We start from the raw sequence: 25,731 nt of genomic DNA on the forward strand, positions 1-25,731 counted from the left end.
TTTCTGTTACTTTTGTTGTTGGGCTTTGACTTAGTCTTTCTAATGAAGTATACTATGTGAGTTCTACATAGAGTCTATTTATGAGCAGACTTCAATTCCTTTGTTTATAACCACTTAAATACCACCATTCTAGTTGTCACCAATGAGAGATAGTGCAACTTATGTTTCTCTGGGGTACATCTCTGTGTCTTTGTATTTTGCTTTGAACTCCTTGCCTTCTATCTCCGCCTCTTCCACCTTCTAGCTCTTCTCTCTCCTCCTTGCTTTACCTATCTTGAGCCAGACATAGCATCTGTCAGATACCTCGAGGCCTTTCCTGGCCTGCACCATTTCCTTCCATGGGCTAAAGAGGCTGGAAGAGAGCTCAGGTGGCCAAGACCATCTTCCCGGTGTCAGAGAATCCTTGGAGATCAGCAGGACAGCTTGCTGTGAGAGCTGCTACTCTGAGCTCTGTGGGTCACTGAGCAGAGATGACCCTGCCCAGTAGTGAATGAACTCATGATAACTGGGCATCAAGTTCAAAAAGAGCCAGTTCTTGTTGTCAGTCTCTCCAGGACAGTGGAGACTTTACGAGTTCTGTGGCCTCTTTTGTGGAGAATTCTAATGAGAGAACCAAGGATAGATAGGAAGGACACCAGGGAAGGCCCATGTGGAAGGATGGAAAATGAAAACATTTGTCAGAGAAAGCAAGAAATGGAAACTGTAACTCTTCCCCAGTAAGCTCAGTGGAGCTTCTATGCAGTAGCTTGTCCTGTGCTGGTGGCTCACAGGGCAGGAGAGAGACTGAAGGATCAAGCAGTTACCTCTTAAGTTCGAGGACACCTTGAGGAAGGAGGACTATGGCAGAGACATGGAGGAGAGCAGACGTTCAGATGTCTTCCTGGAAGGCCATAGCAATGAGAGGTGATGCCAGCTACTGGCATCTGAAGAGAAAGTAAGGCAACCCACTGTAGGACTGTAGAGAGTGCCAGCTGCATGGCTGGTCCTTGCTGGAGCCTGCAAGCCATCTCTGAGGATTAAAAGACAGAAGCATTTGTGTAAGGAAACATCTCCTTATCTGCCCATTATCAAAGGAGAATATCAAAACAGGGGTAAGAAGGAAGGGAAGAACTCCAGATGGCACCCAACCTGCTCCACAAGAGTGGGTGAACATCCAGCATAACATGACCAGGATTTGCTCTGTGTAACTAGAATAAGACACTTTCAATCGATGGATGCTGTAGATAGTGTAGCTACCCTGCATGGAGATAGCTGAGTCCACTCACGAGGTTCACAGACAGCTATCTGCCATACAGAGATGGGTGACGAGGTCATGACCTGGAAACAACGATGCAGCAAGGATCTTTATTATCTCCGTGAAGTTTCTGGGCTGGGTTTGATGAATTCATATGGGGTTACTTAGCTTCATTTCTTCTTTGTGTCATACCTGTCTTGTATTTAAGCGGATCCTTTTCTTTCTGCCTACTTCCTGAAGTGGATGTGATCATAATGAGAAAAGGGGATAAACAACCTGTCTAAAGGTCATTTCATTCACATGTGCATCCCAAGTTGGTGATATAGAGATTTCTCACCATGCTTTGTTTCTTTTGGGGCATGTTAGAAGAAGAGACCCTATTCCTTGCTTTAGGAAAGATCGATGCCTGAAGATCTACCTGTCTTTCAGGATCATGGTTCAACTGGATACTTAAGGCTAACATTTCAAGGAACATTTCTATTCTTCAGTCTTTAGGAGAAGTAGCTGGAACAAATCAACCCAGCTCCTCCTAGAAACCCTACCCAACCTTAGTCCTTCTTTCCAAGTAAGCAGTCTCAGAATCATTGTATTTTTATTTTTTTAACCTTCCAAAACTTTGCCAGATTTTCCTGGTACACAGAACTATAGAGAACATTTTGTCAAAATACTAATGGCAGCTGTACAAGATGGCTGTGTCTCTGGTGACATCCAAGCAGGGATTATAATGTTCATTTCTGTGTGTAGTTTCAGTGTTCTCCTTTGTTATTGTGTTAGTTGTGTCTCTGTTGTCATTAATGTATTCTAAATCAGTTATCTCCAGCTAGATTTTACTTGAGCCTGTTGCCATGCTTCCAATTTCACCATTGTTATTATTCTATTGAATAACATGCAGATGGGTTCTGCATGTGCCATCTTGGAAATATTTAGCAGTTCTGAAGCCAGATATCACAGAGGCAAGGAAGCCACCATGAGTTGCCTGAGGTTTTCAGTTGACTTATTTTAACTCCAGGCAAATTTCTGAATTAACCATATTAGCTGTTGAGTATCAGATTCTGACTGGAAGAAATGTGTCTTGGTACCCAAACTATCCTATAAATGTTGTCCTACTATATCTCCTAATAGTTGAACCTTCCTCATCAGTCTAAACATTTTCAAACATTTCAGGAAAAGCTGTAGTTGGCCATTGTACTATGACTCTTCAGATGGGAAATCCTTGTGCATTTCTTCATCAAAGCCTGAATATAAACAAAGGAAAACAAAACCTAATTCCTAAGAGCTCTTCAAATTTCAAATCCTTCTTTTAAATTAATGTGTGTCTTACAAAGCAAGTAAAACTTTGGGTAGACATTGACTCTTTTGTTATTTGTATTTAATTATGTATGTTATATGTATTCTATATTTTATCTGGTTCTGCACAGGCTATCTCCAATTCCCAGGACTGAAAATGATTGCAATGTATTTTCTTTGTTAATAGTCATATATAAGAAAAGATGTCCAGTGTAAGATAATACTAAATTTTAGCAGTGTATGAACAATACTACAACATCTACTATCTGTCTTGGGGATGGTCATCAAGTTTTTGCATAGGAATGAAGAACCACAGCAGGCTTCTTCATGAAGGTGTATGGCCTCCTTATGGCTTATTTATGGGTTTTTCAGTGAGGGCACGAACCAGTATTTGCTATGGGCCCCAAGAGATAGGCAATCTGTTGTTTAGAGAAGGAGTTCAAGGACAATGAAGATAAATGAAAAGGAGCAGGAATGCAGTAGAAGTACCAGTAAGAGGTACATTGGTAATCTTTGAGACTCCATATGAGAACTCAATGAGGAGAATGAGGAATCAATGTCAGCTCCTATATGCATTACCATTGAGTACTAAAGGAACATTTAGGACACAGTGAAGAGTTCAATGTACTTGACAAGCTACGCTGGGAAAAGGCAGATGGGATGATATGCTACTCAATGGTGGGTTGCTCCTGGATTCCAGGCAATCAGTAAAGTATTTGTAGGTATATCCTGAAGGCCATAAACAGTAATCCTGGAGTACTAGGAGAAAAAGAACTGCGAAATGTTTCCAGTAAATAACTACAGAGATTCAAGGAGAAAACATTACCAGATACAGTGAAACAGAATGATCCAGAGACTAGTATTCTCCAATGAATGGTGACAACTGACTTTTATTTTTTGGACTAAGAATTACTAACTTACAGGAATTCATTATTCAGCCTCATACTTTTACCTGTAACCCAAGTCTATGTTCCTCTGTCCTAGGGAACAGTCAGGGTTTGTGAAACGTTCAGTATAAGTACAATGATCTAATCTGCCTTTCACTATTTCATTATCTTTAAAGAATGGCAGTAATTATCAACAAAGCCAATTTATACTGATCCTTGACTATGCCACCACTCCAATGGGATCAGATATGTATTTTGATTAGAACAACAGTTAGTATGGCATAGTACCCTGTGAGCACACCCTCATTCTTTCTTTTTTTATTAAAGAATTTATTAACGTTAATTTTTACATCACATTTTAAATGACAAGTTTAACAAACAAGTGTTCAAGGAGGGAATCTCTATTTACAATCACTGGGACTTAGTATTTAGAACTTAATCAAAATTAGGCTAAGGGTTTGTATGTCATAGAAACATATTAATTTATGAAATAAAACATTATATCTATAGAGTCATAGGTTTTTATGTTTATATTTCCATTACCATGTCCATAGCATTGGGTATGCAGATATTGAGTCCTCGCTCTTGTACTCTTTGGATTTAGTAGCCACATATTAAGGATACCATGTGCCTTTTGTTCCTTAGGTCTTGACCTGTCTCACTCAACATGATTCGCTCTAGATTCATCCACTTCTCTGCAAATGCCATTATTTTATCTTGTCTGTCCTCATTATTTCTTAATGCTATAATTGGTTATATGATGTCCAAGGGGAAACTAAGATCCTCTTGCTTAACTTATACTTTAAGCTGGTTTAAATCATGTGAAGAGTTATACTCCTTGATAAAGAAACGAAACCAAAATGGGACAGATCAGCCTAGGACAGATTAGGGAGGAGCTTGTATGATAATTAGTCTATTAAAAGACTTTATTAACACTGATTTTTTACATCATATTTCAAATGCCATGTTTAACAAACAAGTATTCAAGAGGGAATCTATATACAATTACAGGCACATAAATTTTAGAACATAATTAAAATTAAGCTGAGACTTTGTATGTCATAGGTACATATTGATCTATGTAATCTAACATTATGTCTATAGAGTATATATCCCATCATAGACTTTTATATCTATGTACTTACATTTATATCTCAAGACAGTGTCAATAACTTTGGATTATTGTTTGGATCTAGTATCCACATATCAAGGAGACAATGCACCTTTTATTCCTTTGGCCTTGACTTATCTCACTCAACATGATTTGCTCTAGTTTCATCCACGTCCCAGGAAATGCCATTATTTTATCTTGTCTGTTGGCTATGTAGAATTCTGTTGACTATATCTACCACATTTTTTGAATCCATTCATCTGTCGTGGACACCTGGGTTGTTTCCATCGTTTGGCTATTGTGAATAGTGCAGCAATGAACATGCCTGAGCAGGTGTCCTTATCATATCCTAGGTTATGATGCTCAGGGTAGATGCCCAGGAGTGGTATGGCTGGGTCATAGGGAAGGTGTATGTTTAGTTTTTTGAGGAACCTCCAAACTGCCTGCCAGAGTGGCTGAACTAGTTTACATTCCCACCAGTAGTGCCGTAGGGTTCTTCTTTCTCCATATCCCTGTTGGCATTTGTCATTGTCTGAATTCAGAATATTGGCCATTCTGATTGGGGTAAGGTGATATTCTTCGGGTTTTTATTTGCATTTCCTTTATGTCCATGGATGATGAACATTTTCTCATATGTTTCTTTGCTATTTTAACCTCTTCTTTTGATAAGTCTCTCTTTAATTCCCTTGCCCATTTAGTGATTGGTTTGTTGGGTTTGGGGGGATTCATTTCTTGAGTTATGATCATTAATTTTTAATAAAAGAAGAAATAGTAAATCACGTTCTCAAAGCACACTGAATATGCTTTTCATTAATTTTCCCTTGTGCTGGGATGAATTGCCAAAGCTAGTGATTGTATATGACACAAATGTATCTCATAGTCCTGGAGGTCGAAGTGTGGAAGTCAGTTTCCTGGGCTGGTGTCATGGTGTCCTCAGAACTGTTCCCTCTGGAGGCTCTCAAGAGCCTCTTCCCATCATTCATCCCAGGCAGGCAGATGCTGTTCTTGACTCTTCTTGGTGTCCTTCATCTTCAGAGTTCATCCTCAAACCTCAGCTCCACTACCGAATGTCTCCTTTCTGAATTCTTTCCTTGGCAGACTTGTGTGACTACATCGGACTCAGCTACATCCTCCAGAATAATGTTCCCACCTCATAGCTCCTTCCCTGTGCTGTGTATGGTACTGCGTCCACAGGCTACAGAAATTAGGAAGTGAACCTCGTTAGGGGAGGAGAGTTACCCCAGGGGTCCTTGCTGGCCGATGAGAAAAGCTGAAGATACTTGGGAAGAAATCGGAATTGATTTCTTTCCCCCGGCAAAGTTCTAGAAAATTTGAAAGAATTGCTGTTGAACTTCGCTGATTCGAAAAGGATGAAACACAGTGATCTTGGAGACTTATTTTAACTCAGTTAATGTAATGGTGGAAAGAGCAGATAGAGGTTGAAGAAAATGGGCTGTAAACAAGCCGAGGTGGTGCAGCCAGAGGACCCCCGTGGGCCCGGGGAGCTGCGGCTGCTCACCCATCTCTCACAGTAGATGATTGAAAGCCACACGCTGAGATCAGTTTTGTGCCCTTTGATGAAGAACCTACTTTCCTGGGTTTAATCAATGTCATTACTCTCAGCCATTATACTAAAAGAATCGGAGATTGCTTGGAGAGAAAATGGCAAGTGGGCCCTTGAAAAAGAATAGTTCATTTCTCACATCCAGCTGGCCTAGACTACATGGACAAGCCAGTAGGGTTGTTCACTGGAAACAAGAGGCCCTGGGCGGCCAGGACCCATCATTCTGAAAGGAAACTAAGGTATGCTTCCCAGGATGGAGCTGACAGGATCTCTTTTGAGGGAGAAGGCAGCAGAAGCCGGTCCCCTGGTCCACAGCACTGTCCTAACCACAAATGGCATATTTGACAAGACCAGTTGGTTCATCCAGCTTGACTTTATAGACTATTAAGCTCTAACTAGAGTAGAGCTCCCTGCGACTCTAACAATCTCCAATAATGTTCAAGCTAATAAAGAAACTCAATAGGCACCAGGGGTTTATAGGACTGTCATCAATCTGGAAAATTCCCTTTTGCTTTTCTCATTTCTAGTTTGTGGGGAGAAAAAGGCCAATTTTAATTTTGCCTTCAACAGAGAGACCATTTCATCAATTTTTAACAGTTTTCACACAAGAATATGTAATTTAAAAAAAAAACTGGTAGCCAAAACGTTGTGAAATAACCCTAATTTACTAGTGATAAAAGACACTCAATGACATAATCATTACCAGGCTTATAAAAGACAAGGCTGACAAAGTTGAAATTAGCCTGACTTAGGTGACAAACAAGGCTGACTCAGTTGTTCTGTATAACTAAGAGAGCTGACCCAAGAAGAAAAGTTAAAAGAATCAAAATTAATTCTCATCTAATAAAATATCATCCTGATACTACCCTGCTATGAATAAAAAATCCTAACAATTGTATTCAAGGAGATTATTACCAAGTTACTAAAAACACAGGAAAAGAAAGTAAAAGGAACGGAACAAGAAAGAAAAGAGAAGAGGAGAATGGAAAAGAGGAAAAAAAGAGAAGGAAGAGCAGGTGGAGATAAAGAAAGGAAGGAGATTGGGAAGGAGGCACTTTGAAAGTGATCATAAGAACAAGAAAAAGAATATCAGGCACATTCTTGGATACATAAATCTACACGTTCTTTTATCTAAACAACAACAAATCTCCAAAGAGATTAGAGTTCATAGCCAAAGCCAATAGATACAAGAGAGTAACAGCCTGAACGTCTTCAAGTACCTGCGCCCTTCCTATCATCTACCATTTGAAAGATGACAAATGCCTCACTGTCCACTCTCGTGCATTGGAAGACATTTCTAGTAATCCCTGAAATCCTGTTCAGCTTTGGAGAAATATCTGGAAATTTTGATATCAAAACAAATCTGCCCTAAAATCTCTTCGATTAACTGCAAGGATGTGCTCAAGAACTCATTCAATGAGACTTCACCAGAGATTTCCACTAAATCCATACACAGGTAACCTCAGCTCCCTCGCTCCCCGTGACCCTTTCTGATGTTTTACCCTGGTCTCCAGGGAAGGCATTGGCTCAACCCTATCAGAATTAGTCTCAGGGAGAAAGCGCAAAGGGAAGGAAGGCTTGTAGAGGCTACCTCTCTTCTGAGGTGTGAGAAACTAACTGATAGAAACGAGAACACTGGAGCCCACCTCCGTAGATGTCTGCTTTGTATTCTTTTTTTTTCATATATTTTTTATTGTAATTAATAGAAGGGTTACATGATATTCACCAGATAGAAGGTGCATTAATTCACATACATTGATACCCTTTCACATGTCTCGGTCCCCATTTCCCTCCCCCCACCCCCACCCCTCTTCTTGTTTTCCCCCCTTCCCTAACAAATTTCAAATAACCAAAAGAAAGGACCTCTAGGATATAGAAAAAAAGCCATATAATGAATGATTGTTGTCCTTAGTGTACTATGTTATCTCTCATCTCTTTTGCTTTCCCTTGGTTATCTCATATTGTTACAGTATCTCACTTTGTTACCTGATATATCGGATATATTTGTATTTGCTTTGCATTCTTTTGCATAAATTGTCTGAAAAATGTCAGCTCTAATAAGTCATGCATCACTTAGACAGATGGTGTCCACATCCAAGCTGACAGAAATAGCTTCCTTGTTACCTAGTGAAGGCTGGTGGGTAGTTCATGGAGACGGAACCTGGGCACTAGTTCAACTACCAATGTATCCATTTCTTTCTTATTGTTGCTTAAGTAAATAACCAAAGACCTAGGGGCTTAATACCACATAAACTTATCCTCTTATGCATCAGGACTTCAGAAGCTTAAGACTGGTGTCACTGGGCTAGAATCCAGTTGTTAGCCAGATTGTATTCCTCTGTGTAGATTGCAAGGTAGAATCTGCTTACTGCCTTTTTCAGCTGTCTGTTTCCTAGTTCATGGACCTTTCCCGTCTTCCAAACCAGCAATGGTGGGTCGCATCTGCCTCTATCACATTTAAAGGAACTTTGAGATTCTATGTGGACCATCAAAACAATCTTCTAGAATGAATATTTTGAGGTTAGCTTTCATTCCATCTGTGACCTTAATTTCTCCAGTGCCATAATATTATATATGTATTGTATATATAAATATATATTCACAGCATTCAGGAATTAGGACCTAGGCACCTCATAGAGTTGTTGTAGATGGGGGGCTTCATTTTTATTAGTACAACCTATTAGAACGAAGAACTTTTCCTCTCAGGACCTAGGAATCCAGGGAAGCTAGATTTGTGATAACAGGATCTATAGTTTCCCTCCTCTGTGAAGACCCCTTCCCTCCAACAACCTTCTAGATTATTTCTACTAACAAAGAATAGTCGATTCCCTAACTAGGTGACCATTATGACCAGTCATTCCACCTCGGGGATCACGTGGTCTTGAAAGTAGGGACATGGATCTATTATTGCAGAAATGCCTTTCCCAAAATTCCCAATGTCAATTGCAATTTCTTTAATTTTTTCATTCGCATTTTCCCTTTTCACCATCTATATTGATAAATACCTCTCTGTTTTTCCTATCATCTCTCAGGGAAACCAAAATCAGTGTTTTTCCCCTTTTTGCTAGTCTTTCAGGCTCTACCTTTAATTTTTTTTCTGCCATGAAAGCTCTAAGAAATGAATCAATAGATGATAATTTGTTTTGCAATTCAAATTTTTCTATTTTAATGTCTTCCGCCTGGAAAAGTGACAGCAAAATGTGAAGATTTTTGAATTATGAATAATCTCCCTTATTGTTCTGACTTTTATCTGTCTCTACCTTTTAACCCAAGTACACCTAATAGAAATTAGATATTCAGTCATGGACCGAAGTGCTACACTATTTCACATGCTTTTATATATTCTTGCATGGAGGAAAACAGGACATCTGCATATCTATAATTAGCTAATATATTCAGCATCCGCCTCTATAAACAAGATGCAGGTGTACATAGTGCCAGAGCATTTTATACATAGTCTTGGCGTTTCCTTGTGGGAAAAATTCTGTTACCTCATGAAATGCAAAGGTGGTTCTAAGAAAAACATTTTCTACATGTGCAGAATGTTTGCCTGGGGTAGTGTTACCATATTCATGACTGTATAATATTCTAAGGTGTTTGAGATATCCTCAGGCACCAGAAGGTTTTGTTCTCAGTGTCTGATTTGCTTGGCATATTTCATACCTCCTAAAGAGTGAACGGTATAAACTGGACTCACTGTAACATTTCAAAGTCAGAGCCACATTTGTCCAAGGTGACGAAGCATGTTGTAAGGAATTCAGCATTTCTTTCAGCCCCTGGGAATTCTGTGTTGAACAAGTCAGGCGAGATTTCTACACTGAAGTACTCACATCCCTCAGAGTGGGGATGGAGCAGAATGTCATTCAATAAGCACACAGAATGTTTCAAGAGGTAAATGAGACTTAAGGGTGGGAGGTGGCCGTAGAACAGAGGGAAGGAGGCATAGTGTTGGGTGTGTTCTTGTCTATGGTTCATCTGCTGTGGAGACCCCCTCTGACTCATAGGAAGCCACTCCGAAGACTCAGGAGAACACACAGCTACTCAGCAGCTCCAGATGCACAGACCACAGAGCTAAAAGTGAATCAGGGAGAGGAATGAGAGAAGAAGCAGACAAAACCTTGCATTGAAGGCCAAGATCAATGAGGCTTGGTTATGGAAGTGACAGAATCATTATAGGACCCTAGCAGGAAATGATGAGTCTATTTATGTTGTTGATGTTGTTGTTGTTGAAGAAAAAACTCAATAACTGTCTATGCAGAATTTAAGAACAGCAGGATAACTCCTTTCCTAAAGCTCTGCTGAACTCTGGTTCCTCAGAGTCTGCCCACCTGTTCAAACTCATAACAGCTTTCTGCTCCCAGTTTGGGAAGAGTTCGTGCATTAGCATACAGAAGTCAGGGGAAGACGCTGAAGGAATTAAAGACACAAACTAAGTCACAATTACAGAATGTATTCCTTCAAATGCCTAATGAGGAAATCATTAAGAAAGGAAAAATTTTAAAAAAATCAGAATTTAATATCCTAATGATTTTGTAATTTTTTGATGTTAGTCCTGGGGCTTGAACTCAAGGCCAAGACACTTCCTTGAGCATCTTAGCTTTTTTGGCTCGAGGCTAGCTCAAGCTGGCTTCAAATGAGTATCCTCTGATCTCAGCCTCCTAAGTAGCTAGGATTATAGGCACAAGACACCAGCACTCTGTCCATCCAAAGTCACCAGTGTGCCAAACAGTTACATTTCCTTTGTATACCAAAATCCAAGTGTCACGTGAGGGTTTGAGTAATGTCTAATCAACTGGGTCATACCACTGACATTCGGTGTTTCAGGATGCCGTGCTGCAGCTTCATCATCCCTGTCACAGCCTCCTTTGTGTTGAAGAGAATCACGGAGGAGATGGAGTGACTCGTTCTGGTTTGGGGGATCTCTGGCTTTCCCTCCTGCCCAGCCTCTGGAACACTCTGTCACCCTCCCCCTCTTCGGGAAGTTTGGGGCAGTGTTAGCTTCTCCAGCCATGGTTGAGAGGATTAAAGTTAATTTCAGCAAACAACCGAGAGATGTAGAAACCTCCACTTTTATAAGATTTAGAACATCCCAGATGTCAAAAGGTAAAAAGTATTTGATATCTGAGCTATGCTTGTGCTTTTGCACAAATCCGTAATGCTTTCCTCCACCCCTCCTCAGAATCACTCTCCTGCCAGGAATGCTACTTCTTCATGGCACTCCTGTGCCCACAAGCCGTAGGCGGGTCCCCCACTCCTGTGCGTCCAGTATTTCCACACCAAGGCGCCCCAGTTCCACTCTAGGAACCACTCTGCCCAGGCAGGTGCCCTGCACACTTCACCTGCTCCCACCTTCCATGCTTCTCTCCCCCACCCAGTCCTTCTGCACCTCAGCCACCAAACGTGGCATCCTTAAGGCTGGGCTTTTCCTTTAACTTTCCCACGAATATTGCATTTTACTCCATAAACTATCCAGATCTGAATATTTAAAGCAAGTCCCACATCTATGGGAGGGTTTAAGAGCTATGGAGGCATAGCAGTGCCTAACAGAGATCCCAATTGTCTTCAGTCCTAAGTGCCACTTGAAAGACAGGCACTGCTGAGAGCTAGTGGCACACACCTGCAGCCACTGAGGTCAAAAACCTGAGGACTGCAGTTCCAAGTCCACAATAGAAGAAAGACAAAGTGGGTACTTTATCTTTTGCTACATTATAGATACTTCACCTATTGTCAGATTTCTAAGAAATTAGCTCAGCTATTACTTTGCTGGAGTATTGACCCACCGCCATTTCCTAAAGTGGAGATTTCCTTGTGTGATTTGTAGGATTTATTTTTCCCTTCAAAAACTGTAGGATCTTTGAAAACATGATTTATACTTAACAAATATCATTTCAAGTGAACAAAATTACAAATTTTTTCCTCAACCAAAATGTAGTCTGCTAAGTATCGGTTATTAGTACAAAGAAAAGGAGGGAGCTGTGACAACACCATCAGGACACATCATAGCGCAAAACAGAACAAAAGAACGAAGAGACTTCCAATACCATAATTCATATAATGTAGCATACATTAGATCCTGTACAATTTCTATAGGTTTAATAGAAGTCTTACTGGAAGCAACAATTTTTAAGATATGTAATTTGAGAATAAAATGAATGCATAGGAATACTGTCTGTCCATATCTGTCATGGGCTCTGTTAGGGGAATATGTTACTTCTGTAATATTTATCATTGGCTGCAATTGTGGAGCCACAAAGCAACTTCTCTGTGATTTCAGTGTCTATCGTTAGCATAATTTGATATTTTCAAAAGATGCTGCTTCATTTTGTATGAATGAAGGAATAACATTTTTAATGTGCTTTTGGAATGCCAATAAAATAGAAATTTAAATGAGGGACTGAATCCTTCATAAATGCTTGACCATCTGTCAGTCAACTAAAAACTACTGTTGTGGTGATTACCATCAGATGTGTTTATGGAAAGTAAAAAACCAAGTATCACAGTCATTCATGAATTAGGGTCTGACCTCGTTTTCCCCACTCTTCCCGCAAAGCATATCTGGAATTGGACCACATTTGTCTCCCTGTCAGTCCAATGTCCCTCACCTGGACAGCCTCACTGGCTCTGCCAGGAGCCATTGTCCTCTGCAGACTGCTCACCAGCAGTCTTTAGTTACCCAGCAGAACTTGGATCCTGGGTCCCTCCAGAGAGCACAGGGTCTTAGTAATAGCCAAATCCCTCAGGTCCAGCCCTGAAGCTCTGTTACCTGCCTCTCCCCACCTCCTTCCCTCCCTCCTTCCCACTCCCGTCCTCCACTTCTGCCCCCGTGGGACCCTCTACCACTTGTGATGTCATTGGCGCCTTGCTCACAGCCACACTATCCCACATTCCCGTCATATTCTTCATCCAAGAGGGCACAGGTGTTGAGACTAACGAAACCCGTATCTGTATCTTCATCCATATCTATTTATAATCTGATGGGTTTTCTTTAAAAAGAATCCAAAATGATGGCAAGAAAATTGCTATTTTTCTTCTAGTTTCCACTATTGATACCGTCATATTAGCTTCTTTGGAGGTTTCTATTGTTATTATTTCTTTAAGTAGGTGTTCAAAGGAGTTGTCATTGAACAATGCTTTATGGGTATAATACGTCTTGATGACTAGAACACCTTTCTCCATTCTCACCCATTCCTCTCCATGTACCCTGCCCTTGCTGTTCTTAATTTTGTAGGTGGTACATTGGATTTTGGCTGCATTTGCCCCTCTTTTCCTCCTCACATATCTCGCCCTCCTCCCCTTGGCCACACCTCCCCCATTTCAAGTGCCCAATTCCAGGTGTTTATGTTCTTGAACTTTGAGTTTACAGATTGGAATTTTACTCATTCGTTAGAAAGAATGATTCAGTATCATTTTTCAAAGAAATGTAAGGATCTAGAAAAAAATTAGGTTATGTGAAGTAAGTTAGGCCCCACGAGACAGAGATCACACACGTTTTCTCTCAAATGTGCAAGCTAAAGTTAGTTTATAAACATATAAGTAAATACACTGAGTGGTATGCAAGTGTATACAAGTGTATTCCCTGAAATACAGTAGATTCAAGGGAGAGAAGAATGTGACTCTTCGGTGGTTTCTTATTTAAATCGACTCTTCCATCATAGGGAAGAGGGCTCAGTGCAGCCTCCTGTAAAGGCACAGAGCAGACATGTGTTACATGAGTGATGCCAATAGCAGTTCTGGGGCAGTAGTGTTATTGGTCTGCTTGCAGTCAGATGCCAGAATAATTCTCAGATGCTCGTGTGGAATTTTGTGCTTTCACACATAATGTGAGCGCATCCCAAAAGCTCTTCCAGATGTTGAGCAACGTGAATTCAGCTTTGCCATACATAAATGGTAGATCTGATCCTTTTCAAATAAAGGAGTAAAATATTTGTTTAGTAACTATTCATCTAAAAGGATTCTGTTTAGACTCGAGATGAGTCACAAATTATTGCTTAAAGTCAGATCAGAATCTGACAAGGGATTGTTTTCAGGCAACCTTGGATCTTCCTGTAAATCCCCTCTGGGAACCTGGGTGTCTAATTGCCAGCTGCTCTGGTGCGATCCAGGGTTGGAGGCCAAAGAGGAAGACAGCCAAGGAAGTAAGGACCTGAACCAGCTGTGACACGAAGAGGCTTGCTAGCTTGGGAAGTTCGCTGTGATCTCCTAGGGGGATTCTTAGACTTGTGTTCCACCTTTTCAAATGTAGAAAACAAAATCTGGAACAAAATCTGTGTCCATATATAATTTTGTGTATGTATGCACTGGTCCTGGGGCTTGAACTCAGGGTTTGAGCCTAGGCTTTGCCCCTGAGCTTTCTGTTTTGCAGCTACTGCTCTGAGCCACAGCTCTCCTTCTAGCTTTTTAGTGGTTAATTGAAGACAAGAGCCTCATAGACTTTCTTGCCCAGGCTGACTTCAAACTCCAGTCGTCAGGATTATAGACATGAGTCACTGGCACTCAGTTTCATGTACATTATTTGAGGGGAATAACTTATTTCCATTCTTGTCAGGGTGCCTCATTCAACCTTGATAATCACTTAAATTAATTTTGCCTTCACTAAGAACCTTTAATTCCTTTGTGAGTTATATCCTATAACCATTCAATCTTCCTCACGTTGCTCCTTTTCTACTGCACAGTAGGCCTTTGGGATAATGGAATCTTTTTCTTGGTCATCCCTTCTCTTCTGTTGTGCATCTCAATTCATCAGTACCAAAAGTATTGAGGTCTAGGTAATATTGATATATGAGACAGACAAGACCCCCTTGATTTCCTTCTTAATGAAAATTTCTTTGTTTCTATTGATGCTTAAGATTACAGATAAAAGAATCCTTTTGTCATGTGCAAAAAATTACCTGTTTGTGACTGTGGATTCCAGTTCTGTTAAGATTTTAAGTTTAAGAGGTTGCACAGCCTTTTCAAAATCCAGTCTTTCCTTTCGTGAACGGGGCACCTCATTCTACTTGGGCTCTGTTGCTCAGGAAAGTTCTCAGCTCCAAAGAGATTAGGCACCTCTTTGGTGAAAAGTTTGTTCAGACTCAACCTCCTCAGGAAAAAAAAAGGAAAATGCAAATTAAAATCTAAAAGAGATCATTTTGCATGTAATAGACTGGTTCACTTAAGAGGAGAATTTAACATTGTGTCCTGTCTGCAGAATGGCTTTTACTCACTGCTGGTGGAATGCAAATTAGTTTCATTTGGGGGCTGTACTATGTAGTTAAATACACCAATCCTAAGAGTTTATCCCAGAGAAACTTTTCTCATAATGTATGAGAAGTTACCCAGCTCCATTGCTGCTACTGCAATATATATATAATCTATAGATGATATTATTATGTGTACAATCTTTCTATCTATCTATCTATCTATCTATATGCACATATATACTTACATTTACCACACTCCCCAAGTACATATGAAGGAGTAAGTTTACTTGGTTTGGTAAGAATTATTATTTATGTACTGATTTGAAAGATCACCAATCAGTGTTGTGATAAAGCAAATAGAAATAAGTGCAACAAGATACCACTTATATCACAATTTAGAGATATGCACACAGCTCTTGGACATTGAGGCTATAGCCGTAGATGAGGCTCAGTAGTACAGAAGGGAGGATTTAAGCTTTGATCCTGCTGATGGCTCACTTTCCTCATCTCTCGGGTAAGCTTGCACACATTTTTGGCAGTGCTATTTGAACTCAGGGCCTTGCACGTTGAAGCCATGAAAGGCTAAGTCTTACCACTGAGCCATGCCTCAAGCCTGCTTTTTTTCTGGTTAGTTTTAGGATAGGATCTGGCTTTCTGCCATGGCACATGCTTGAGCTACAAACTGCCTACTTTAGGCTGCTCAACATTGCTAGAATCCTGGGCAGGGGCCAACAAGTCTGCTTCCCTCTGTGGAGCTGGAGTCTTGCAGACTTTCCTGCCTAGGCTGACCTTGAATATGACCTTCTTTTTCTCTGCCTCCAAAGTAGCTAGGATTACGGGCATGCCACTGGAACCTGGTGGGATGGAAACATTTTGTCTGTCAGATACACAACCCACAGTTTCTCTATTCCCATGAGCTGGTTGTCCCAAATTTTAGCTTTTGGATTCCTAGTGGTTACAAGCATGTGGATTTGAAGGATTTTCTTCTCTTTGCCATCAGCAGATCATGGGTGTATGTATAGGGTGTGTGTGTTCATTCTTGCATCCGTCCTTGTTTCCATTATAAATCTTCACTGTGTTTATTCTTCTAAATGAACCTGAATCAGTCATATTTTGGAGACATGTCTAAAACAGTGTGTCATCATATCCAATATAAAAACATTGTTTTTAAAATGGCTTCAGGGTTTTGTTTGTTTGGTTTTGGGGTGTGTGTGTGTGTGTGTGTGTGTGTTAGGACCAGGGCTGAACTCAAGGCCTAGATGCTCTCCTTCAGCTTTTTGCTCAAAGGTAGCACTCTCCTTTTTTTAACTAAAAAATCTTTATTAAGCAAAAGTGTTACAGTTAGATAAGTCAGGCAAAAGTGTATCTGCTTTTGGACAATGTTACCTGTTCCCTTGGTCAGTCCTAGTTTCCCTGCCCATCTTACCCACCAGCTGTATACTTCATTTTCAACAATGTATCCTGTGAGTAGCACTGCTGAGTACCCTTGTGAGTGCCATTTGTTGACCCTTTGTCCCTCTATCTCTGTGCCTTCCCTACATTCTCCCTCTTGGGCTAAATGGCCACTTCCAGCTTTGGGGTGTTTCATTGGAGATTAGAGTCTCACTCACTACCTAGGCTGGCTTTGAACCACAATCCTCAGATCTCAGCCTCCAGAGCAGCTAAGATTACAGGCATGAACCACTGTGCCCAGCCTTTTAACTCTGTCAGGAATCCGGGAATACTTTCTAGTAAAAGGAATGCAGATTTGATGCTTCCTTGGTTCTTTTGTACTTCAGCCAGTGTGTGCATTGGACATAGATTTGAAGTTCAGAGGAAAAATCCAATCAGGGCCCCTCAGGAAAGACCAAAGCTTGCTTGATTGAGTAGGATAAGCAACTTTCCAAACAAGCTGAAAGGATCAAAGGAATTGAAGCAAAGAATGTGTCATCAATCCAGACTATGGGGAGCTCTCCTTAAATACTTTAATCGATGTTCACCTTTATTATTAGCATTAGACAATAGTACTAGGTATGTGTCATTTGTGTAAATCACTGAATATGAGGCATTACACTGATTGTTATACAGTATATGAGATAAAATTTTTATGCTAAAATACACACACATACATATACACACATACATCCCTATCCATGCTGAACAGCGTGTGTGAGGCTTCAGTGGGGGAAAGAGAGTAATGATAGACAACCTTTGAACCAGGGCATGTAGAACAGCATTGTAACTTAGTGAAGAGCCATGTAATGTCACATGACCCCTGATGTGGAAAGGAAACTGCAGAGTTGAGTTTGGAGCACAGGAAGGGAAGGAGGCTGTCTCTAGACATTCTCCGTGTTGTTACTGCTTGGTTATTTTGTATTCAGTATGTGCAAAGCCAGCACAAATTGATCTACTTATCTATACTTAACCTGATCCCATTTCCTCAGTAGTGCCTCAGGGGCAGAAACTTGTGGAATCACAACAAATTCTTAAAAGAGCATTCAGCATCTGTGTGTGCTGGTGTGTTTGCAGAGGGTAGCAGTTCTCTGTATATAGGAAGTAGCTGTGAGTTGCTGTTCAGCTCTACGCTCACCTTTTTGGCCCACCAAAAGTAGCATTGAGTTGCCTCTGGCCTCTGTGTCTATGACTTCACTGGCTGATTGCTGGGTTTTTGATAGAAAATCTGGTATTTATTCTCCTGATATTCATTCATTCTGATGTGTTCTGATGTTACCCTTTGTGGATGGCTAGAATTCCTAGACTGTGTCACCCTCATGCCCACCACTGGCAACAGGAAATGGAATGGCCCAGGACTGCGGTGTGTGTGATTGGTGTGTGACTCCCTTGTGCTGTTGCAGATGCTTTGTGACATTTAATTATCTTGCAAAACGCACCATTGTATAGGAAATAATAATTCATATTCACTCCAAAATAAAAGGCCTCTTCTACTTTATTTTATCTTCTTAAATGATTAGTCTGAGTTGTAAAGAGAACTTCCAAGTTGCAGCAAAATAGAGCATTTCAGAGATTTCCACGAGGAATGATTTCCTCTAACCAGAGTTATGGATGATTTTTTTACTAATATTTAAATTTATTACAGTCTCAGCTACTTCTCCGATATAAAAGCTAGTTTATAAAGATTCAAAATGAATGATTATCCTCCATAAGATAACTCATTTTGTTTCATAGTCCTGCAGTTACTATCATGATGCTTCATTCATTTTTCTCTATGATTCATTACTCTTTATTAGGATAGATTAATTGTAAAAATGGCTCCTAATTATTTTTCTAACTTTGTTTCTTTCCTTCTCTTTGTGGTAGTAACTGAGACTTGAACACAGGCCTCACATTTCACTTGCTTTCTTGCTCATGGCAGGCACTCTACTGTTGGGAATTATAACTTCAGTGTAGCATTTTGCTGCTAAGTTGAAGATGGAATCTCTCAGGCAAACTGAGCTTCTCCCTGTTTCTGCCTCCTAGGGATAACAGGCATGAGAGCCCCTAGCACCCTGCTGTCCTAACGTGTTCCTTACGATGTTTCCACACAGGCTATAGGTGATGGTTCACTCTAAGTGCTAGCGGAAGAAGTGCACACATGGGTTTTAAATCTATCTTGAATGATAGTTTCTAGAAATTGTAGAGAATTTTAGACTGTATATTCGTGTGGAAAGAATAAGGAAAAAGTAGATGATCACACTTTATTTGTAGACTTGCCTTCCTTTGCCATGTGCACTTCTGAATGCCATCCCACTTGCCTTACCTGACAAGTATCTGGAGTGGGCAGAATAACAACGCAGATTTCTGTGAAGCCACTTTCTGCCAGACACATGGAGATGCAGCTAAACTCTCCAAATCCCATACCAGAATGCATGAGCATCAGCTGGGAAAACCTATAGGAGAGCAGAACCTTCTGGATCTCTTTGTTACTGTAATACAAATTTGATTTTTTTACCTGCTTTTTAAAGGCTACTTTGCTAAATGGATACGGAAACACTCTCCTTTTTATCGGTAAATACTCTGTATCAAAAATACCTCCTCTTTTTACTCTCTTTTTTCTTTGCCAGTCCTGAGCTTGAGCTCAGGGCCTGAGCACTGTCCTTGGACTTTTTCAAGGGTAGAGCTCTACCACTTGAGCCTCAGCATCACTTCTGGCTTTTTTCTGGGTATGAGGTACCGAGGAATTGAATCTGGGTCTTCATGCGTGCCAGGCAAGCACTCTACCACTAGGCTAAACTCCAGGCCCAATATCTCCTCTTTTTAAGAACTAGTATTACTTCAAAATTATGACTTCTATATATCACTGTCACCTCTACATCATTCCAGCAGAAATTCAAGAGAAACTTCAGACCTAAATAATTACACTGACCAACTAGACTTAGCAGTTATCTGCAGAGTATTCCACCCAGCAGCTTCAGAATATACATTCTTTATGGCAGCTCATAGAACACTTTCCAAGATAGATCATATTTTAGGTTAAAAAGGAAATCTGTGCAAATTCAGAAAAATTGAAATTATTTCCTGCATTCTGTCAGACCACAGCAGAATAAAATTAGAGCTCAACATCAAAGCCATAACCGAAAATTCTCTAACTCATAGAGATTGAACAACACATTGTTGAATTACCAGTGAGTCATGGAAGAGATCAGAATGAAAATTCAAACACTTTAAGGAATTTAACAAAAACGAGCGCACAAAATACCAGCTCTTCTGGGATGCAGCAAAAGTAGTACTCAGAGGAAAATGTATAGCTCTGAGTGCCTTCATCAACACATTGGAGAAATACCAAAATTTAATCAAAAATTAAATTAGAAATAAGTGAATCTGAGACTTTAAAAATGTAGAAAGAATCAACAGCACAAGGAATTGGTTCTTTGACAAAAAATTAACAAAATAGACAGACCCATAGCAAACCTGATTAAAAACAGAAGAGAACATGCCCAGATGAATAAAATCAGGGACTAGAATGGCAGAAACAAGCAAGATTTAGGACATTATAAAGGAATAGTTTGAAAGCCTTTACACTAACAAATTTGAGACTCTAGAAGGAATGGAAGAATTTCTACCAAATATTATTACACCCAAACTAAACCAAGAAGATTTAAACCAACTAAATAGACCCATATCAAGTATTGAAATAGAAACAGAAACAGCAATAGAAGAACTCCCATACAAGAATAATCCAGGACCAGACGGATTCATAGCCAAATTCTATAATGCCTTCAAATAACTCACTTCAGTTCTTCTCAAATTCTTCAGTGAAATTGAAAGTGGCAGATCACTACCAGACTCATTCTTTGAGGCCAGCATAACCCTCATCCCAAAACCAGATAGTGATCCATCCAAGAAAGAGAACTATAGACGCATATCTTTAATGCACATTGATAGCTCCAACACCCCTTTAAGATGAAATCTTGGAATCCGTCAACTATCCCTCAATATAATAATAAAGGCTGTATAGGATAAACCTACAACCAGTATTATAATTAATGATACAAGTTAACACCATTTCCTCCAAAATTGGGAGCGAGACAAGGATGTCCATTCTCTCCACTCCTCTTCAATATAGTATTGGAATTCTCAGCAAGAGTAATAAGGCAAGAGAAAAGAATAAAGGCAATCCAAGCAGGAAAGGGAGAAATAAAACAATCCCTCTTTGTATATGAAATGATCCTGCATTTAAAGAACACTATGGGTTCCTCTCTCAAGTTACTTGAGCTGATCTTAAGGTTTTGGCCAAGTAACAGGGTATAAAATTAACCCACAAAGATCAGGATAGCTTTGCTGTATGCCAACAATGGGAAGAGCAAAGCTGAAATCAGGAAAGCCTCAAAAGAACTAGGAATTAACTTAAACAACGATGTGAAGGACATCTACGATCGAAACTTTAAAAATCTGAAAAAAGAAATTAAAAGCTATGTACATATAGCCCTATAGGATGAGACTAAGCAAAATGAACTCTAGGATATGGAAGCCAGAAATTTATCTTTGTGGTTGTTGTTCTTCTTGTACCATGGGAAGTTATTTCTTTTCTCGTTTTTCCCCCTTATGGTTTATCTCATGTTGTTACTGTGTCTGACTTTGTTACCTGGTATATTGTATATACACTTATGTGTTTATTTGAAATAGGGAAGGGAAGGAGAAAAACAAGGTATTGGGAGGGGATGAGGGAGGGAAAGTAGGATAAAAACGTGAGAAGGGATATAAATGATCAAGAAGTAATGTACCTACTACCTGACAAATGTAACTGTAACCCCTCTATATGTTACCCCAACCATAAAATACAATTTTAAAACATTAAAGCAGATTTATGGAAACAGAAAAACCTTCCATGCTCCTGGATTACATAAGCATCATGAAAATGGAAATACTGCCAAAGCTATCTACAAATTCAATTCAATACCCATCAAAAATCCCAACAATATTCTTCAATGATACAGAAGGAGCAATCCAAAATTCATGTGTAATAATGAAAGCCCCAAATAACAGGAAGAACAGTGCTGGAGGAATGTCAGTCCTAAACTTAAAACTGTATTACAAAGCCATAGAAATAAAAACATCTTGGTACTGGCACAGAAATAGACTTGAAGACAAATGAAATAGAAGACCCAGAAATGAACCCACAGAAATATAGCTATCTAATATCTGATAAGGTGGCCAAAATCACAGAATGGAGGAATGACAACCTCTTCAACAAATAGCGCTGACATAACTGGCAATTCATGTACAAGAAGAATAAGGAGGAAGAGGAGGAGGAGGAGGAGGAGAAGGAGGAGGAGGAGGAGCTGCTAGACTTTATATATCACTGGGGCTCCTTGGAACAGGGCAAAAATTCCTAAGTAAAGATCCAAATCACAACAAAAGAAAGAAGACTAGATAAATATGTATTGCATCAAACTGAAGAGTTTCAACATGATAAAGGACATAGCTATCAGGATATAGAAAGCACACAGACTGAAAGAACTTTACTAGCTGTGCATCATACAAGTGCCTCATATCTGAAATGTACTCAGAGCTCAAAAAAATTTAACCTCTCAAAACAAATCCTCAATGAAACAGCAGCCAAGTTAGTAAATGAGCCAAAGATTTAAAGAGAGACTTCTCATCAGAAGAAGTAAGTATGGCCAATAGATACATGAAGAAATGTTCAACATCTCTGCATATGCACGCGCACACACACACAAAAGCAAATGAAAACAACAGTGAAATTTCACCTCGCCTCCATTAGAATGGCCATTATCAAGAAAACTAACAATAAGAAATGTTGGAGGGGATATGGCCAAAAGGGACCACTGCGACACTGTCGGTGGGAATGTAAACTGGTGGTTAACTACTCTGAGAAGCAGTATGGAGGTTCTTCAAAAAGCTTAAACATAGGACTTTCCTGTAATCCAGCAATTCCACTTCTGGGAATTATCCAATGGACCACAAACCAGGCCTCACTAAAGCCATTATTACCACAAGCATGGTCATTGCAGCATTGTTTACCATAGCCAAGATGTGAAATCAACCCAGATGTCCCTCAGTGGATTAATGGTTAAGAAAATGTAGTATGTGTACACAATGTAATTCTTTGCTTCCATCAGAAAGAACAATATTGCCCCATTTGTAAAGAAATGGAAAGACTTGAAAAAAACTAAAGTGAAGTTACCCAGACCCAAAGAAACATAAATTGTAATGTTTCCCTCATTTGTAGTAATAAGAATGTGCCTATAAATCTACAAGTAAACACAGTGGATAGTAATAGACAAAAAAATTACACTTGGATATGTTAAATTAAACAGGACTCTAAATATTCACAGACCAATGGAAGATATTCTTAGGAAAGGATCATAAAGACTTAATAGCTGTGTGCACATGATCATATAAAATAGTCCTTATTGAAATGAACGCCAAGAAATGCAAAAATGAAATTTATAATTTTACTTTTAGTGTGCCTTCCCCTTGTTTCTATTTTCCCTCTTTCATTGCTGTTTCTGATTTCTGTACCTTTAATGTAAGTTTGTTTGATTTGGGGAGTTGCAGGGGAAGTGAAAAACAATGGGACAAAGGGTGAATGAATTCAATATTGATATTCACTAGACATTATGTTGAAAATGAAATATACAAGTTGTGGGGGCAGAGGTTTGGGGGAAAAAACTATGAGAAAGTAAGGGAAGAGGTAGCATTTCAAAAAGAAACATACTCAGTTCCTGACTTACATAGCTGCAATAACTTTGTACATTGCCTCTACAATAAAAATAAATACATTTTTAAAGTAACAACAAATGAACAAGAACAAGAAATGAAAATAAAATCCATTTTAAAGCTAAGTGAAGTTAGCGTGCTTACCTTGGAAATACATCTCACTGCTATAATATTAATATAGCATTCTTTGAGTTCACTTCTCAAATGCCAATATAATCCATACAGTTACTATAGGATAAACACATCCCCTACTTATTCTCATTAGCCATATGCCAGATGGGAGCTAGGATCTATTTGATAATATACGGTTTCACACTAAATCCAATTTATGAAGTTGTAACCCTGAATTATATTCTTTTCACTGTCTGCCATATGTCACATCAACATATTAAATTGGTTCATGTATTGACCAGGGAATAATTTAATTAAAAACAGCCTTTAACAAGTTATTACAGTGGGTCACTTCTTGACAGATATTTTATTGAGAATTTTGAGAAACAAGTCACATTTGAGATCTCACTTAATCCTGCAAATAAAAGTAGATTTACATTTTGTTCAGTTTTTTTAGACATTTTAGTAGCTTGCTGAGAGCACATGGATTTTAAAGAGGAGCTGTATTTTGGACCCAGGAATCTTGATTCTGATGCCATCCCTCCCCCCCCCCCACACACAATGGCTTTACTACCTCCTCTGTAATACACAATTCAAAGACAAATGGAATTCATCTTGGTTGGCTGCTCTGACCTGCAGATTCTGGGGTGATCGATAAGATTATGTTCATGAAGTGTTACCTCATAATGTTTTAGTAACTCCATAGGGCAAGAAATGGGTTAACTGACAGATATGGTTAAAATCAAAGAGGTCTCCCCCAAAACTTCTGCTTTTAAAGGTTCAGAGTGGCTCAGAGTTGTGAGAAATAAACAGAAGGATACCTTGCAGGAGCTGGCTAACAAAAAAACAGGAAGTGCTCAGGAACCACTGAGTTGTTATGTGATATCATGTGAGCTTTCAAGAGACTGCAACAAGATTCTTACATTCATGGACATAATCCAACCTCAAGAAAACCAAAATTTGTCATTTTGTTGACCTGATGACTCCAAAATCACATCAAAATGAGAACAAAAATGTGTTCTTTAGATCAAATTAGAAGTTACCGCTTATAAATTTGGCTATAGATAACTGTAATTCTATATATCAACCTGACAGTAAAATAAAATTTAAAAATTGGCTATAGGATATTAATTAATATCATTCTGGAAAATATTGTGTTCTCATTACCCAAGACTTTGTTACATTCATTTTTAAATTATTTCCCCTTTTAATACATTGAGATAGTATTAATTTATTATGTCACTAAATGAAAAATATGTTATCATAAAGTAAGAATATTAGTTATAATACCCAGTATACCTAAAATACACAGATCTTGACAAAATTGGCATATTTATTCTTGATTCTAATATATGTGATAGATGCACTGTAAGAATAGACTTACCTACTGATATTCAAAGGAAGAATGTAACATTAGATTTTCCTTCTTTGTTATTCAAAAAATTATACCCATAAAATTTTGAAGTAACACACACACACGTACACCAAAGCCAAAAACCAACCTTCACATTTAACCTTTCCAAACAAACTGAGCATCCCTTCTGAGATGTCATAACACAGTCACTGTGGAATGAACCCATGTGTGGAAAGCCCACATCTAGTTGTGTCTCATTTATCACAGTACAGGGATCAGGGGAGCTCTGGCTTCAACGCAGAGCTGAGTCAAGTTTTTTCTAGCATCTTTCCTTCTTTTTGTGACTTGATCCAGTGACCTTTGGACCACCTGTCTCAGAGCCCCAACCTGCAGAAGGGCAAGGTGTACACGGAAGCAAGTGCTGATAAGCAGAGCTGTGCCCGAGTCCTCCCCCAATTTCCTCCTGCCTTCCAGTGGGAGGCAGCACACATGAAGCATTCCACTCACGTTTTCCAAAGTAAAGTCTTCAGTGTTTGAGTTCTGTGACACCACCTCCTACTTCTCCTTCTCTTTTTCCTTTTTTCCCATCTCTAGATTATGTGTATATGAGAGGGAGAGGGAATGAGAGAGGGGGAGGAGAAAGAGAGAGAGAGAACATACTGGGTTTGAACTCAGGGCCTGAGTGTTATCCTTTGCTTTCGTTGCTCAAGACTGGAGCCAGAGCTCCACTTCCGTCTTTTTGTTGGTTAATTGGAGAAACAGTGTCATTGACTTTCCTGTTAAGACTGGCTTCACACTGCAAAGCAGACTCCTAAGTAACTAGTATTACAGGTGTGAGCCACAG

At 39.5% G+C, this 25,731-nt stretch overlaps 1 protein-coding gene across 3 annotated transcripts in view; it reads left to right on the forward strand.

Moving 5' to 3' along the window:
• Positions 1 to 25,731, forward strand: part of Ctnnd2 (catenin delta 2) — a 770,274-nt gene that overhangs the window by 556,248 nt on the left and 188,295 nt on the right. The gene's annotated exons all lie outside the window — the stretch shown is intronic.

This window comes from Megascapheus bottae, chromosome 4 (assembly GCF_031878675.1).
Source record: "Megascapheus bottae isolate mThoBot1 chromosome 4, mThoBot2.hap1, whole genome shotgun sequence".
Classification (NCBI taxonomy): Eukaryota; Metazoa; Chordata; class Mammalia; order Rodentia; family Geomyidae; genus Megascapheus; species Megascapheus bottae.